We start from the raw sequence: 9,259 nt of genomic DNA on the forward strand, positions 1-9,259 counted from the left end.
ACTTGACTTATAGTAATAATTAATAAAGGGCATTTTAAGAAGTAAGGAGGTTGACTTGATCACTTTAAAAATTATATCCAACTTCAAAAGTTTAACGTGGAAACAGTCAGAGGGCTGGTGACAACTGCCTTTATTTTTAACAGGATCTTTTAAAGTACTAAATAAATCTTTTATAAAAAGTAAACTCAAAACGAACGAGGATTTCTGAGAGATGAAAGGCGTATTGGTAGGAAGGCAAACACTAGTTGAATCTACGCTAGATTTTAACAACAGAGCATAAGAAAGACTCCCATCTAAAACAGTTCCAATTTTCATAAAATAGTAAATGTTTGTTATTGAAGGCGCAACTTCTGTACAGTTCATACTGTAAGAACTATGCTTCTTTAAAGCACAAGGCCAAACTTGAATTCTTTGAGAGCAAGTAAGCAATATGGTTTTCCCTACGTGCGGATTCTTAAACGCAGTGAAATAGAAATTATTAGTTGTAAATTCTTTAATCATTTCTTCAATATATATACAAGGGCCGTCAAGTATTAAGCATTTATCAGCCAAAAAGTAGGAAAAAGTGCAAAGATCGCTGTAAACGGATGGTTTGATAGTTACAGGGTTTTTTAATAAAACTACAAAGTAAGGTGATTTATAAAAATAATTGTGGATACTACATTTTAAAGGCAATAATTCATCTTGAACTGTTAAGTTTATTAAACAGTCATTCAAACTTCTACAGGAGTCAACAGATATATTTCCACCCTCATTAAGGGTATAAACACTTTTTAATATATTTTCACCTTCGCGAAATTCACTGGTAAAGCAGTCATTATTAGAATCAGAAAACGCTGTTGTGTTTAAACCATACTCCGCTTGAGGGGCTGCTGGGCTACCGCTTGGGATAATGCAAGCTTGTTTATTCAATAAGCTAATAAAATTAAAATTCACACTGATCATAAAAAAACGAAAGCCCACAACTCCTTCAACCTTTATTTTTCCCTGGTATGTCTCCTTAAATTCTGAAAGAGACTCAAATGAGTTATAGTAATTACTTTCATCGAAGGAACTATTAATATTATTTAGATCCTCAGTGTAAGAACACAATACAAATAAAAAAAAGAAAAGTCGTTCCCCTAAATTACTGTCTATAGCAAGCTTGGCATCGCAAAAATAAGCTTTGTCCCTAAAAGAAAAACACAAGCGACTTAAAGGCAAAAATTCAGGAGTTTTAACTTCTGTATGAGAACTATAAATTACTTTTGTATCTTCATGAACACATTTATAAAGTATTATACGGTAAAGTTCCTTTTCAGATAAGATGTTTTTCTGGAGTACGATAAGATTTTCCTTGTCAACTTCAAGAAGTTTTAACGCAACCCACGGCATTTATAAATTAACAGCACTCGGACTTGGCGTGAGGTAATAAAAAATGTCTGTTTCTTGTGTATCCACGAGTATACCGCCGCGCCACTTCCATCATAAATATTACTTCTGTGCATATTCGCTGCTTATCGACTATTGGCGCCTTAAGTTTTACACAGCATTTAACCATAAATAAAAGTTATTATTATCAATTGGTAGACTTTGATGAAACATTGTTAATAAAAAATGGATCGAATAAAAACAATAGAAAGTTTGTTCAACAAAAACGAGTTAATAAGCGTGTTGTCCTAAATGGTGTGTAAATATATACACTTCAAGTGGGCCTCTTTGTCTTAATAAACATATTATGAATCCGACAGTTCACTAATATACAAATTTACCCTAACATTTAAAATCTTAAGCACTTAATATTTAAATTTAGAAAAGCCTTTTCTAATGCAGATACACTACAACCTTTGCAAATATAATATGCGACTATAAAAAAGTAAGAAAGCATTTCCGTAATTACAATTAGTAAATAGCTAAAACCCAGATTCATTATATTAGACAAACTTTACTGGAAACTAAAATCTATAAAGAATATATTTTTAGGTTTTGGAAAGCTTATTCTTTATTTCAGCCTGTAATAGTTACGCTCATACTTTAAACTGTAAACTCTTGATACCAAGCCCCTCATTACTTTTATTAAAGAAAACACCTAACCTAAATTTTTTAAAAAAAACCTGCACGCAAAAATTTGCACCGTATTATTTTAAATACAAACCTTTTATCCTTAAAATCTCTTTATAACACATTGTGATTTTTTTATGGTTCAAACTCCGAAGAGTTCTTATTATATTTACTTCACACGCCTTAGCCTTATTAAATGTTAGATATTAACAGCTTAAGTTTTAATTACCATACCCACCTGAAATAGTGCTTATTTAAGTTTTGGCCTCATCTAATAAATACACAGAGATTTCGAGAAGAATCGTTAAAATTATTCGTATCAATCTAATTTTAGTTTCCTCTATCTAAATTGGATTCTCATAGTGGTCCTTCAGTAGATCTGGAAACTAGTTTTACATTAAAAGATCATAAAAACAATAAAATTGGTACCAGATCCTAAATAGAATAACTAGCGATATATGTTTATAAGTTGAATTAAATCTAATAAGATATAAAATTTCTTGGAAAAAATAACTTTTACTAGTTTAGTAGTAAAAAAATTTTTTTATATTTCAAAATTTCCTTTTAACTATGAGGACCCTAATCTATAAATGTGCTATATAATTTGTTACAGTTTTAGCTCTTACCTCTAAAAAGCTAAATTTTGTTTGTAAACAAATAAATATATTATAAGAATTCAATATCTTTCTTATTTTATATATACTAAAGTAATTAATAAGGTAAAAAAGAAGCAATGATGGTCTAGCAAACATATTTCTTCCCACTAAAATTCACGTGCAACAAAAATTCTCCGGCCATAAAAATGTGGGCACATATTTTTAATCACTCTACTTGGGAAAATATAATATTTATTTATAATAGGCGTTTAAAGCGTTAAATAGTATAATTATTGCTTGCCAAAGTGAGTGAAAAAGCTTAAACTAAAAAGCTACTTTGAATAAATGTTTTTGTGAAAATTCACAAATTTAAATACTTTTCTAGTAACGAACTTAAATTAATAGAAAAGATTATCACGCCTCGTTACATTTATCTTTATATGAAGAAATTAAAATTATAAAGTAATTAAGCATTTACCTTTTTTTTTTTTGTTGCTGCTGTTTTTGGCCTATAAGTTTATGGAAGAATTCTTATAAAAATAACTAGGTTTTTGAATGCTTTAAAAAAGTTGTAATAAAGTTTTAATTTTATTAAAATTGAATGATAAACTTAGATATAAAAGATGTAAGTCTCACCTTATATAAATCATTCCGGCAATAATTAAGAGCGCAATTAAAGTTATGGCCCCAACTGACAAAAACTTAATTTTTCCTTCTTTATTGTATCCGGTTTTTACGGGATTGAGATCGCTTAAACCTTTATAATTTGGCATATAAATTAAAATAGAGTTCTCTAGCTTAAAACTTTTTAAGAAAAAAATTTAGTAAATTTTTAACATGCTTATATGAAGCGATTTGCAGGAATACCAGTTTTTTTACCCAATTAGCCAGGAATATATTTTTTTAAATAATTATCAGCAGCGATTACTTAACACACATTATACCTTTTAACAAGCCAATAAGCCTTCAGTTTAAAATTTAAATGATGTAATTAATAAATAAAATTTACAATAACTATATTTTCTGAATAGATTAACTTACTACTCATACTTGCATTGCTTTTACTAATTATTATAGTTTTGTGTTTTATGTACCTTACATATATATATTAATTTTTTTTTGATACACAACTGTATAATTCTCTTTTTTTTAATATTTTCGTTTTATTTGTTTGGGTAATCCTCTCGCAACTAATTAAAAGGACTTACCTCCACTCTATTGACTGTGAACGCCGCTTTAAAAGAAAAGAAGTTAGTGATGTTTAAAGCGAAAGTATATTACCTAAAACAAAAAATAATTCTGTATATATACTTAGAAGGTGCAAGAATCCCTTTAGAACTTAAGACTACTCTGGACGCTACAAACGCTACTCCTTATACTGCGTTGCACAATCTAGACAAAGCTAAAACTTATAAAGCGGACTTTTTGGAAGACAGTGATATATGAGTGAGGGCCCCATTAGTAGTAATAGTAATTCATATAATAGTGTTAATTATAGGAGCAAATTTTTCAGTAGTAACAAAAACAATAATAATGCAGAAAAAGTAACAAAATAAGTAATAGCAGTGTAATTGTAAGAACAACAAAGCAAAAAACGTTGATAAAACAGTATAAATGATGATATGATAGGGAACACTAACAATAATAATACCTAAAAAATGTAGAATACCCCTATCCCCCAACCTTCCCCAATAACTGTAGGAAGAAATTCTCGGAGTAGGGTTCCAATAAAATTTTAATAATGCGAAGAAATGGAGACATAAATTAGTCTTCGCATCTTCCGAGAAGGACCTTAAAGGATTAATGATTAAACTATTTTTTTAATTAAAAAATGCCTAAATATATACATTTAAGCTTTATGCGAAAGTGTTTAAAGTAGTTTTTCTTGTTGCCTTTTATAAAATGAATGTAAAAGACATCAAAGAAGATTAAGAAAACAAGGGTTTCTACCCCACTGAGGTTATATAAATGTGGAATGTAATCAAGAGAGAACTCCGCTACCCTTAGTTCTTGTTTAAATTTTTAAAAGCGAAATACTATTTTGACTGTTAAAAATAATTAATTTACATCCATCCCTGCTGAAGTTTAAAGGAGAATGATAGAACTGGGCACACCGCAATCAGTTGTATGGTCACACCAACAATTTTGTATTTCTTAGTGCAGATGCGATGTGGGTGGTAAAAATCATGATTGTCAAACGTGTCTAAAAAAAGGGCGGGAAACTACCTTGCACCAGCTGTAAGGGTGCACACCCTACCAGGGTATAGAGATTGCCTTTAGTATCCTGATAATGCCCCTTAGGTAAACCTATTAAATGAGGGCCTGTCACTTCGAAACGCAAGACAATATAATAGTAACAGCAGACTAAACTTATGCTCAGGGGACTGCAGTCAAAGCTGCATAGATTTCCATTAACTTGGATGTGATTACTATAAAACAAATTATTATCTCTTTTGCTAAAGCTATTAGCACACAAATTTCCATATTAATAAGTGACTAATTTTAAAAATTAAAAATTAATAATTATTGAAAGAACTAATGAACTAATTTCGAGGTTTCGGCCAAAAAATCTCTAGCGCTTTCTGCTTTTTTTTCCGTTCTAATTTGGTAGGACAAGCTAGTTAGCTATCAAGTTCTAGAGTGCTAGCTTCGTTCAACTAAGCTAGAACTTTTCAGTGATGAATGATCAATCTATTTTACCGCTCATTTCTTGTTCATTTACCATTGGCTGATAGACTTGTTTTGGTTTCACGACAATACGAACTTAGCCTTGTAACTGCTACCAAAGGCTTCTTGTATAGCGCACTAGTGTGGCTGATTGCTATCCTAGTCATACCTAGCTACATAGGTTTTTCTCTTATTTATGTGACTTTGAACTAGTGAAACTTGACCTCCTTTTAAGGTGGTTAGAGACAATTGGAAAGCTCTCTGAAGGCTTAGGTAATGCTATTGTGGTGAGTATAAACCTTTGTCCGCTGATTAGATAGAGAAAAAAATAAGATGCTTGGTTAACTTTAGGAAAGAATCTCTTTAGCAACAGCAATAGTAATAGTAACAGTGCTAATTATAAATTTTACTGTCTTAACAATCATAGAAGTATTGTGTTCCTTAATTCTGGGTAGTGACTTCTACTTAATAACTTTACCCACCTGAAGGTGACTTTTGCACTCCTCGTTACACGACTTTAAAAAAAACCAGTAAATTGGGCGAGGAAGTTGGGCCTTTCTTACTTAAAGGGACATAAGAAACTCTTTTTTAAAGCAAGTAAGCTAACAGGGTATAGAAGAAACTGGTCTACAGGCTAAACTTTGATATACTGGTTTTTAAACCTTTTATCTACTTATAAGCCTCGAAATAAAGAGTTGAATGCAAAAGGTTTAGATAAGTTGTACGATAATGCTTATCCAGTCATTGTATAAGGAAACCTGAACTGGAAAAATCCATCATGGTACAGGAAAGTCTACAATCCTAATGGTAAAATACCAGAACCTTGGACAGAAAAGAACTTAGTTTTTAGTGTCAGCCCCTTCTTAAACTGCACACTTGTTAACTCGTGTCTCGGTGGATGTAAAAAACTAAAAGCCTCTACGATTTGTTTTCTGACTATTGTACAGTCTTACGGGAAGTCTAAGATTTTTTGGATACAACTGATAAATTTGTAAAATTACTGATTTGGACCCTTTTTAAAAAAATGCATAAGCAATAAGCATCACTATACTTTCTTTACTCCCATTATGCTATCCCGGGACTAAAAAGGCTCTCTCTGATCGTCAAATATCTAAAGTACGCGATCACTTATATTTACTAAAATTTTTAACTTAATATCTTTCTTCGCATTAAAGAACTTATTTATAAAAATAAATAGACAGACAGGCTTTCAGTAATAGAATGATACTTAAAAATTTGTAATTTTGTGTTAAGCGAGAACTGCGAGCTTTTTGACACACAATATAAAAAATTAAGCTATATTATTTTAATGCCACCAGACACTTGGTAGAAGTTTTACACCGACAATGTATGACAGCATAGCGTTTTAAAATAAAAATTTTAACTACTACTAATATTCCCTATTAAGTAGATGCCTACTAACAACTAGATTAATTAATCAATTACTATAAAGATCAACCTAGAGATGATCAATATACATTTACATGCTAATCCTATAAATTATACGTTATAACAATTATCAAATCTATACTACGGATCAATCCAGATTTATAGACTGGGACCGAAAGCCGAACAAAATTAACAGTAAGGTTTACTCACCAACAGGAACTTAGTGTGTCTGGCTAGTCTATCGGAAAGGGCATTGGCATTACGCGGGAAGATGACGTCTAAAGGGCCCAGTTGCAGGTCCCGGTGAAGAGCTTCATTTCGCGCAAACCACGGCTCGTTTTTATCATCACGCGCAGCGATTTGTTCTGTCACACTTCAACTGCGACGCTATTGCAGTGGGACCGTAGGTCCAAACCGCAGACGCGTATTGTCTTTATTGGTTGGGTGTAAGACATATACAAGTGCCGTTTTTTTTTCGCAGAAAAAGCTCTTGCTCTTACCGCATAGTAAAGGGTAAGGCGCCTTAGTTGCTGCCTTGAGCTTCGCCACTAGATAGTCCACGTGCGGCTTCTAGGAAAGTTTGTTGTCAATGATGACTCCCAAGTATTTCGCTCCAGAATACCACTGAACCTTCACGCCATCAAAGGTTAAGAATGCCAACAGGGGGACGCGTTGATTAGTTACTAAAAGCGTTTTGCTCTTCATCGCATTTATAGCAACTTTCCTATTACGGCTCCAGTCAGTATGGGCATCAAGATAGCGCTGTAGATGCTTGCATAGCAAGACGGAGGACTTCGACGATGGTAAATGGCCGTATAATCGGCGTAGAGTGTGGGTTTAATGGCAAGGGAACTTCGCTTATAGAAACTGCAGGTAAAAGGGGCGAAAGAAGGGATTCCTGGGGGGCCCATGCGGACAGAGATCGCAGCGGCGACTGTGTATCTCCCACGCGAACGCTGAAGACACGGCTATTGAGATATAAATTCAGCACGTTGTAAAGGCCATAAGGAACGGATAACGAGCGCAGTTTTTGCAGTAGACCTTCATGCCAAACTTGACTAAATGCTTTTTCAACGTCAAGGACAGCGCCTGTTTCCTTCTTAAAGTTAATATAAAAAAAAAAAAAAAAAAAAAACCGCATGTGTGGTCCATTCAGTTAAGCGGAGGGGCTGCTGGGGTGTTGAGTGCCCTTGCTGAAATCCAAATTGACACTCTGGCAAGGCGTCCCAAGCTTCAGCGACCTCTTTTAGACAGCGCAGTAAAACGGCGTCACCCACTTTCCCCACCGCTGAGAGGAGGCTGATGGATCTGTACTTGCTAGTTGCTGATTCGGGTTTAAGTGTCTTTGGTAGAACCACAACCGTCGCCGTCTCCCATCGGATCGAAAGGGTACCAGGGAACATCGCAGATTTTACTAGGAGGTACAGATAACGCATCCCTGTTAACGGCAAATTCTATAGCATCTTATCAGTGATGCCGTAGGGGGCAGGCGCTTTTCATTTGGGTAGCGTTTCGACAATCACTTGAACCTCATTAAAAACATTAACCCTTAACGGGTAAAACCCTAAGGCTTAAAAAATAGATTTGTTTTACGTTCACTGGTGACTAAATTTACCACTTTTTTAAGTTTTGTTGAATGCTGTCTAATTCGTTAGAACATGGTACTCAAACGTACCAGAGATCGATTCAGAGACAGAGCCTCTCGTCTGGGGTCAGGTTCCATAGAACTACCCTTGCAAATGGGACCTAGGCGTCATGTGGTAAACATAGCAACCAGTAACCTATAAGGGGTTAACTATCTCAAGTGGTTCGTGGACATCGGGAAGAGGTAAGCTCAACTGAGAGTGCACATCATTGGCAGTTAAGTGGGCAGCTGGCACGTTTTGGGTAGCAAGGAGATCAGCAAAAAATGTAGGTTTGTCTTCATCACTCTCGGCTACTATAACACCTTCACGAAGAGGCGGTAGTGGTGCAAGTCCCTGATATTAGATCTTTTTGGCAAATTTCTAAAAGGAGGAAGAGGCGGTTGCTGTTGCCTGATTCGGATATATGGTGCTGCTTGACCCTCCAATTTAATGTTAAAGTGCACCATTAGCATTTTTCTTGTGCACCTGCGCGCAGCCGATTAACGCAAGTTTGTCTTGGGCGCTCTGAGACAACATGGCCACTCGGATAAAACGTCGACGTTTGGCAGATAAATGCCTTTAGTTCGTCAGGCAGGCAAACGGGTCGGTGCGTTACTTCACGAGTTGTCGTGGCAGTAGTGCGAGCTATGTTCAGTGCGCTTTCGAATAAGGCGACCGCATCGTCCAGCAGGGCAGATGTAGACGGTAGTGACGGACACGGCGGGAGAGTGGTTTATAAAAACTCAGCATGTTTTTCCCTGTTGCTAAAAAATCGGGTGGTAGTCTTCGCTGTGTCCTTCTCGTCGCCTAATTCGAGAATAATTCGAAGGTGACCGGAAGACAGCTGGTGGAGCGCTTCAATTGCGGTTGTGAGACCTCGTATATCTTTTAGTATGGCAATGTCCAGTACGTCCATGGTGCCTGTAGCCGCCAAGTGTTTTT

Source organism: Zophobas morio, unplaced genomic scaffold (genome assembly GCF_036711695.1).
Source record: "Zophobas morio isolate AGI-343-1 ecotype UQ-CSIRO unplaced genomic scaffold, CSIRO_AGI_Zmor_V1 ptg000259l, whole genome shotgun sequence".
Lineage (NCBI taxonomy): Eukaryota > Metazoa > Arthropoda > Insecta > Coleoptera > Tenebrionidae > Zophobas > Zophobas morio.